This window comes from Aythya ferina (genome assembly GCF_964211825.1).
Source record: "Aythya ferina genome assembly, chromosome: 3".
NCBI lineage: Eukaryota > Metazoa > Chordata > Aves > Anseriformes > Anatidae > Aythya > Aythya ferina.
This window is the reverse complement of record NC_140298.1, coordinates 106,526,423-106,535,546: the sequence shown is the minus strand read 5'-3', so window position 1 is coordinate 106,535,546 and position 9,124 is coordinate 106,526,423. Positions and strand designations below refer to the sequence as shown.

The 9,124-nt window shown below is 40.5% G+C and overlaps 1 long non-coding RNA gene across 1 annotated transcript; it reads left to right on the top strand.

The window, feature by feature from the left end:
• The first annotated feature begins 567 nt into the window (after positions 1 to 567).
• Positions 568 to 5,749, top strand: LOC311435290. Its single transcript, XR_014692037.1, has 3 exons — positions 568 to 610; positions 2,375 to 2,438; positions 5,049 to 5,749. It is a non-coding gene; the product is annotated as an uncharacterized lncRNA (long non-coding RNA).
• The last annotated feature ends 3,375 nt before the right edge of the window (positions 5,750 to 9,124 follow it).

The window sequence follows — 9,124 nt, the reverse complement described above, 5'->3', positions numbered from 1 at the left end:
CTATGGAACATGGATCTTGAACTATATGGATCAGCTGGCTGAGCTATTCAGTCCTTCAGAAGGAACATACAAAATCTGTGGTAGCTATGGCAACGCTGAAACTACCTAGGTCATGATTTGAAGAGTGACGTTTGAAAGCCTAAATGTCTTTAGCACTTCCAGCAAAAGAAAGTGTCAACCAAATAATCAGTTGAGTGAAATACAAAATTTACATTATCATTAATGGATTTAGTAGATGTTAAATATTTGGAAACTAAACAATGGAATTAGATGTTGCAAAGAACTCCTGCTGCTGACATAACTGCAGTCCATATTTGTGTTGCACTCGATAGCCATCTCCAGTTTTGACTACAGCTAATCTTTGGTATTCCTAATTCCATCCTTGCATATCCAGGTGATTCTCTAGGATAGCCCCTCCTCACTTTCACTTTCCATATCTTTTTTTTTTTTTTTTTTAATATATATATATATTTCAGCTCAGTCAGTAGTTCCACCTCAACAAAAATGGAATCTTTCTACTCCTATTGTACTTTCTGCAATCAAAACAGAATGTTCTTGTTCTTTCAGGAGAATGTCACTGAAAAATATCTCACCTCCTTGGGCTAAAAGGGTGGGTGACAGCAGCACCTGAACTCCTGCACCTTTGTACCTAGTCTCTGGAGTCACACTGGATCCACCCAAAGTCTCCCTCAGCAGTGTCACTGGTGCAGCCATAAGTGAACAAGAAAAAAAAAGTAGCAATCGCAGGGCTGGAAGAGCCTCAAAACTCTCTCCATAATGTCCTAAATCTTGTTTAGAAACAGAAAACCCCTGGAAACAGAAGGTCTTATTTGCAGAGAAATGCCCCCATCATGCGCAGAAGAGAGTCCCACACCTCAATTACCGTTCTGTCTGTAGTACTAGTATGAATCTGTTGATTATGCATGGACAGTTCAGATGCTAATTCCCCTCTTCTGTATGTGTCTCTGCATCTGTTCTCCAAATGAATGCAGGTGGGGAACAAACATTCTTGTCTCTGGAAGTTACAAGCTTCCAATCGTAGTATCAAAGCAGATCTTATCTTCCCTCTGCTCAAGGGTCATCTCTGGGCATCCCTCCTGTGCAATATAGGACTTGCATTCTTGTCCCTGTAGAATTTTCACAATGATCCTGTTAATTTCCCATGTCACTTTATTGTTGCTTTATTGTCTGTTTTTCTTCTTCCTTCTCTGCAACTCCACAGTTACTGTAGGAATGTCACACACACACACAGACACACACATACACACCAGTCCCTAATATATGAAGGAGCACTGGGTACAGCCTGCAGCCTGCAGAAGGGATGGCATTCTGACACAGTAGTTCAGTCTAGACTGAAGGGTCTGGTGCATTAGCAGTGGTCACATCAAGCAGAGTACTATGGCTTGCCATGTGTTGCCACCATTGATTGCTGTACTGACTCTGGCAGCCCCACTCAGTCTCTGGCAGTGCCTCTGAACCCCCATCTGTATCAGCTGCCACAGTAACCGTTTGGTTTCTCTCTGCTCCTCCTTCTCCGTCATGGTACCTTGGGTATCATTTAACCAAGAAGCCAAACATGAGCTTGCACTGTTCCCCATGAATCTTCCTGCTCACCAGCAACTGCTCATACTGTCTCAGTTCTTGGCTGCTATCCCATGAATGCATGGTTCACCACATGCTCTTTTCTTCCATACTGTGTTCCCTACAGGATTCAGAAGCCTAACACTAAACTTCATCTTTTTATTGCTAGGCACCAAAGCTGAGCAGGTTGTTTTAGTGATATAAGGCAATATTTTGCCAGCCTGTAGTCTCCAATACTATTGCATTCACACCTGGTTGAGTACTTAACATATTCTGTAGATAGTTCATGTTACTACCACTTGCTTCACTTTCAAAATCTAACTTAAATCACAGTCTGTGAAGAATGGTTACTCACTTGTTGAAGAAACCTGTTTCAACACAAAAAAGCCCTGATGCTTCCTTAGCATTAAAGCACTACTGTTTAATATTTAAAGCTCTTTTTAAGAAAATACAATCACTTATCCATAAGAAAACAATTTCAGGTGTGATCTAGTTTCTTCCAGAGCTGACAACAGTACTTTATTTTGACTTAACTAACTAGAAAACATGTAATTTTGTGAACAGCTTGTAGCTTTTTCCCTAAAGAGAAAAAGGTCCCAAACATTTTTCCTGTCATTTCATCTATATGCAGATACAATGTCTCCATTATGAGTCTATCCTGCACTTTAATTTGCACTAAATATTAATCTCTGGTTTCATTAGACAGTTGAAGTCATCCAGAATTTTATAATCTACACAGAGGTTTTAATTTTGAAATAAGTAAGATTTTTTATTTTATTTTTTTCCTAAACAGAGTAATTGCAGATTGAGTTACAGTAACTACAAGCAGCAGAAAAAAAAAATGTCTTCAAGCTATGGTATGAATTTCTATTTTCTAGTTTATATTATTTAAATAATAGTCAAATTACCAGCTAATGAATCGTAACAAAATGATAGCATTAAAAATGCAAGTGATTAAACAATAAAAAGAAAACCAAAGCAAAACAAACCCAAACAGCCAGCCAAAATTAAATCCAAACCCAAACCCAACCCAACCCAACCCAACCAACCAAAATAAAAGAACGAAAAAGACCCTACAACTGAAAACATCAATTCCATAAACGGAATTGAAGACATTCACCTATACAAGATAAAATTGTAGCACCAGGACCACCACAGTATAAATAATTCAAACCAATCTTAACTCTTATTTACAGATATCCTTTCTCTCTATGAGCCCCTCCACTGAAAAAGAAATAAAAACAAAACAAAACAAAACAAAAGGTAAAAGTAATGAACAAATCCCAAAAACATTTGGGCCAAAACAAACTTTATTCTTCTTATAAAGATGTATTTAGATGCCTCTTATAATTTTAATGCTTAACTGCGGTGAGAGGTTCCAGCTGCCTCCTAGGCAGATCCCCCTGAGAATGGCTTCCTTTATACTTTGTGGAGAAAGCAATGTTTAAATTGGGCAGACTGCTGATGGTGAAGCCTATCCATAGCAGTAAATTAAGCAGTGGATGGCCTGCTCTTGGTCACGTCAATTGGCATTATCTGGGCCCTTTGGTACTTTCTACTGTCTCAGACTGCGGACTGTGACGGTCACAACTGTGCTGCACATTGCAAACATTGTCTGGACAATGATAGATCCTGAATAGTGTCTGGAAGTAGTTTGGAAAGAAGTCCTAGTGGACACAGGCTAAAACCCTGCCAAGAATACTCTGTTTATAAATGTAGATGATGGCTGCTGGAGCACAGGAACACGCCCAAGATGGTTTAATTTACTTAACCTACATATAACCACATTTGATGAATTAGGTGTCATGACTTCTCTCCAATGACTAAATGACATTACATAGTAGGGAATCTAAATTGCTCATAACACTTTGGCTTTAAGCACTATCATAGTTAATATGCCTAGGTAGTTACTTATAATTGGTAGTATGAGTATATCCTTACATGAGTGCCTAGTCTGTGAATGCCTAGGAACTAACTATGCATTTCTACGTTCTCTGAGCATGCAGCAAATCCCTGAATTAGGCAGTCTGGGCCATATGCTCACTGACCTGAGAATACTCAAAAGGACAAGACTCATTCACCTTGGTAAGCAAAGAGCAGGTAGAGTTGAGTCACACCTATGAATCTCAGGGTAACTGTCCACTGCTTTCAGGGTCTCCCATGTAGCTGTTCTCTCTTATAATCCCTCAGAAGAATGGTAATCAAATCCTTTCTGAAATGATGAATACAGAAGGGAAGGTACTGCTGGGCCAGCTTAGTGTGACTCAGTTTTTCATATGGAAACTTATCTAAACTGAAAATCCACTACGAAGTGTGGTTAATCCACAGTTAAAATGGATCTACTACAGCAAAGAGTGAGAAGAGCAAACCCTTATCCCAAATACTGAAGTCATTTTTCTTGCAGGGGGAAGGGAGTTGCAATCTCACTTTGCTCTCTTCTTTGGGCCCTAATCTTCCATCTCTTTTAATCCTTCACTCTGGGTAGCACAGGATGCCTTATACTCAAGCAGTCTTAATTCTCAACAGGCTGATTACTCGAGTGATCATTTAGCAAATATGTATTACATTCTTCCTGCTCTTCCAGAGAAAAGAAAATGAAAGTGCCCAGATAAAACCACGCTTTATTTTTTTTTCCCCAAAACAAAACAGCAGTGAAAAACATTGTCAGTAATTTAATTATCTTTTAGGCTGACAGCTTTAGCTGTATTTAAAAATTACCAACTGAGGGCTTTGTATTAAGCCTGCCAAAAAAGGAACAGCAACTAACAGATGTGCTTTACTCTTCTTGGGCTCATCACCAGTGAGGTGCAGCTGCTGCTTTGACTATGTCTTTTGTGGCTGGCTTTGAAATGTTGTCCTTTTTTATCACTATGCACTAACTGTATTATCTTGCCCCCTTTTTTTTTTATTTTTTTTTTCCCTAAAACAAATCGTTATTATTATTATTACTTGACAACATCACAGTGATGAGCTGCAAGAAGAATGCTCTATGGATGCTGGAGTAAGTTAAAATTGTGCTAGTGGTGCAGAGAACAGGTTTAGGTAATACACATATGTCTACATAATGCAGCAGACTGATGTTCATTTTTAATTAATGGGACACTTCTCAGTGAAAAGGTGGCAGTTGTTTTATAAGCTAGACAGAAATATCAGCTGGAGCACACTGAATGTGTTTGTTCACCTTGCAAGAGAATTTAGGGTATCACATTTGTTTTATTTAATCTGTGTTTAGACGTTTAAAGAGATGGCAACACTGGGAAAATGATTTGGCTTGCAAAATTATTAAAGCAAACATTTCTCAGTTTGACATTATTCATATTTGAATAGAATGGATTAGACATAGAGAATGTTCACTCTTCTAGCTCTTAGCACATTTGGTAATTACAATAGCATAAAATGCAGAAGTGAAAATGGAATAAAATATCAACATTACAATATTTATCTTATTTTTATTTTATTTTTTTCAGGAATGCAGAGGAGGGTGTGGAGAAATGGTAGAAAAAATACTTAGGTAATATTGGAGATTTTTGCAAGGTACTGAACAGTTTCTTTCCTTCATCTTGTGGAATTATTATTTTCTTTTTTCTTGGACTGCTTTCAGAAATCTGTACACTTAACAGCATCAGAAAAAGCTAGTTGTTTTTTTTTTTTGTTTGTTTGTTTGTTTGTTTTTCTTTCTGTAAAGAATATTCTGTGAATAATGAAAACAGTAATTACAATTAGCTGAGATGCTGACATCCATTGGGGTAGAATTGTTATTTCACTTTACATCCTTAGGAAACATCTACTTATCTGATTCTTAGCCAGAAAATTTAAGTCTTGTATTGAGAACTGTGTGTGACCTTGAACGTTGGCCACAGCTATTAGTTAGGGAGTGGGTGTTAGGAATGAGCAAGGGGAGTCCAAGGGAGCTGGGAGCATGGAAGAAGCAGAAAAGGGTTGATAAAAATGCTGAGAACATGCTGAGAAATATATTCTTCCTCTCCTCTTCCATACATACCGTCTGACACTATCTGCAGTGTAGAAGCATTGCCATGCTCCTATTTTTCAGTCTTTATTCCTACATTTCTTCTGGGTAACAGAACAAGAGCTGACCGTGGGTACCAGGCTAGGGCAGAGGAGGTGGAAAAAAAAAGAAAAAAAGAAAAAAAAAAAAAGAAAAAAAAAAGAATGAGAAGATTATGCTGACAGCATGCAATCCATCACCTTAACTCTTCTCCCACCCACAGTATACTAGTTTACATATAGTTCAGCACTGTGTGTTTGTGTGGCTGCTACATCTTTCAGTTCACCCTTAGTTAACTTTTATTTTTTTCCAAGTTAGATTACATAGTTTGTCCTAAGTGCTTCTTCCCTCTTCCCTTCTCTTCCCTTCCCTTCCCTTCCCTTCCCTTCCCTTCCCTTCCCTTCCCTTCCCTTCCCTTCCCTTCCCTTCCCTTCCCTTCCCTTCCCTTCCCTTCCCTTCCCTTCCCTTCCCTTCCCTTCCCTTTTTCTTTCCTTCCCTTCCCTTCTCTTTTTCTTTCCTTTTCTTTCCCATAGCATAGCACTATTCAGGTTGGAAAAGATCTCTAAGATCACCTAGTCCAGCCTTTAATCTAGTGCTAAAGTCCACCACTAAACCATGCTACTAAGTTCTACAGCTATACATTTCTTGAAGTTCTTCAGGGTTGGTGACTCAACCACTTCCCTGGGCAGCCTGTTCCAATGCTGCACAACTCTCTCAGTAAAGACATTTCTCCTAATATCCAACCTGGTGCAACTTGAGGCCATCTCCCCTCCCAAGCCCCAAGTGTGAAAATGAGAAGAGCCCAATCCCCACCTCACTACAATCCCATTAAGGCAATTGTAAAGTACATTAATGTTTCCCCTAAGCCTTCTCTCTTCTCCCAAGCTCAGCAACCCCTGCTCCCTCAGCTGTTCCTCCTAAGACTTGTTCTCTAAACCCTTCACCAGTTTTGTTGCCCTTTTGTCACACCCCAGCACCTGGATGTCCTTGTAGTGAGGGGCTACGTATGTCTGCTGAAATTGGTAAGTGCAGTATGACTTCTGAGGGACTCAGGTTACTGTGTATGTTAGAGGCACACCTCATACAGAACTGAAAGGATAAAACCGTCAGAAAAAAAAAAGTGACAATATGCTAGACGATACAATGTGTTCTTCCATGCTGAGGTATTTCCCACTTTTGGAGTAGGAATGTGTCAGCTATGCAGCTTTTAGACCAAAAAAAACCAACACATCAAAACAAAACAAAACAAAAAAAACACCTCCCCCCCCCCAAACAAACAAACAAAAACAAACAAACAAACAAAAAAACTCTTCTTTTGTCTGTGGCCTTGAAGTGTGTGGACCTGCTGGTATGGTGTCATATTCTGACTCATTGATGTTTAACCTAGGACTTGGCGGCATCAATTTCAGATCATCTTCTACTGTTCTCTTCAATAACTCCTACTGGCTACCAACCCATAATTTATTGCAGCAGCAATACTGAATTACAATTTCATGTGCCTAACTGTTGTGGTTTAACCTCTGTGAAATGTCCACAAAATGTTCATAAAATGTCAGAGTTCTTTTACTCCATGACTTAACTTCTATCTGTTATGGTGGTTGCTCAGGATGGGAGAGGTGGTGTGTTGCATGGAGTTATTGGATCGTAAAACCAGCTCAGGTTGGGTCACTGCTGTACTTGCACTGCTTCGTATGAGGCTCATCCTCTGTTGGTTTGAGTGGTTTCTGGACCTCAGAACTTGCAACTCAGATCATGGGTTACAACAATTTAAAGGTATAATCTCCACCTCCTGGTCCCTTCAGATCAGACTACAGGGTATATGAACTCCTCCCCTTGCCCCTGGACTGGCTAGTGGCAAGGGGTTCCTGCTATAGTATTTACAGTAACATGCAAGTCAAATCATGCATGGGTTGCAACAGTTTAAAGGCATATCATATCACTCTTCACCTCTTGTCCTTTTGGAACAGCTTATAGGGTTTAACAGTGGGCCCTCACTCCTTCTCCAGCCTGGGCTTGTCCATTGGCTACAGTCTTTTAGAGGTGTACCTGCTCCAGTGAGGCTTTACCCATGATCCATAGTCCCTTCAGAGGTCTACCTGCTATGTGGTGGACTTACCTATGGCCACAGATGCTTCGAGGTGTATCTGCTCTGGCATGGACTTTTCCATTGGCCACAGACCCTTCAGAGGTCCATCCCTTCAGACACCTTCTGTATCATGGTCTTATCCATGGCCACAGACACTTTGAGGTATTATGGAATGACCTATCCACAGACACAGACATTTTGCAAGGTGTACCTGCTGTGGCATGGACTTCTCTGTGGCTATAGATGTTTCAAGGGATACTTTGCTCCAGAATGGACTTACCTGTGGCCACAGATATTTTGGGGTGTACATGCCCCCAGGTAGACTCATCTGCAGGTCACAGTCCCTCTCACTTGAGTCCAGTCTGGAGTCCCAGACTATCCATTACAGCAGCATAGGAACAGCAGTGATGTCCTGGCAATTGGCCAGCCAGGTGGATGGCCATAGCTGTCATCAAAACATTCCCAGGAACAGCAAAGCAAGATGATAAGGCATAGAGCAAATGGTGAAAACAAAAGCAGCCACTAACAAGCACTGAACTCTAACATACGGTAAGGCAAACAAGCCTCATGAAGCCTGCCAATTAGCAGCTAAACATCTGTAATAGATGTTTTGTAAATTTAGTCTAGCACTCCACACTGCAATCAAATCTGTCATCATCTCAAACCCGTCATTCCCCATGTTGAGAACCAAAATAGGACTGTGGTGAGTAAGCCCTGGCAGGCAGCTCTGCACCACCCAGCTGCTCATTCACTCTCCCCAGGTGATATGGGGGAGAGAATCAGAAAGGTAAAAAACTCACAGGTTGAGACAAAAACAGTTTACTAGGGAAAGCTAAAGCCATGTGCACAAGCAAAGCAAGCCAAGGAGTCCATTCGCTGCTTCCCCTTGGCAGGCAGCTGTTCAGCCACTTCCAGGAAAGCAGGGTGACCCCTGCTTTCACATGTAATGGTTTCTTGGGTAGACAAAAACACCATCACTCTGAATGCCCCCTGGGCCATGTATCCTGGCTGTTCCCCCTCCCAGCTCCTGGTGCACACCCAGCCCCCTCGCTGACAGGGCAGCACAAGGAGAAGAAAAGTCCTTGGCTCTGTGTGAGCACTGCTCTGCAACAACTAAAACATCGGTGTGTTATTGTTGCTGTTTTCTTCAAAAACCCAAAACACACCATTGTGTGAGCATCTACAAAGAAAATTAACCCTATCCCAGACAAAAACATGACACTAAATCATCATTCATCAGACAGAAAATGTAGGCACTTGTTAATGGCTAATTCCAGGAATACAGATAAATTTCTGGAATTACAATTGTGAATGTTATTTCACTGACAATTCTCTTCAGATCACCAAGATTTGAATTTGTTTTATACAACTATGTAACATTCAAGTTTCATTCCATTGTGGATATAATGAATAGCAAAAATACATCTCTTTCAGTCCTGCAAATCCCAATG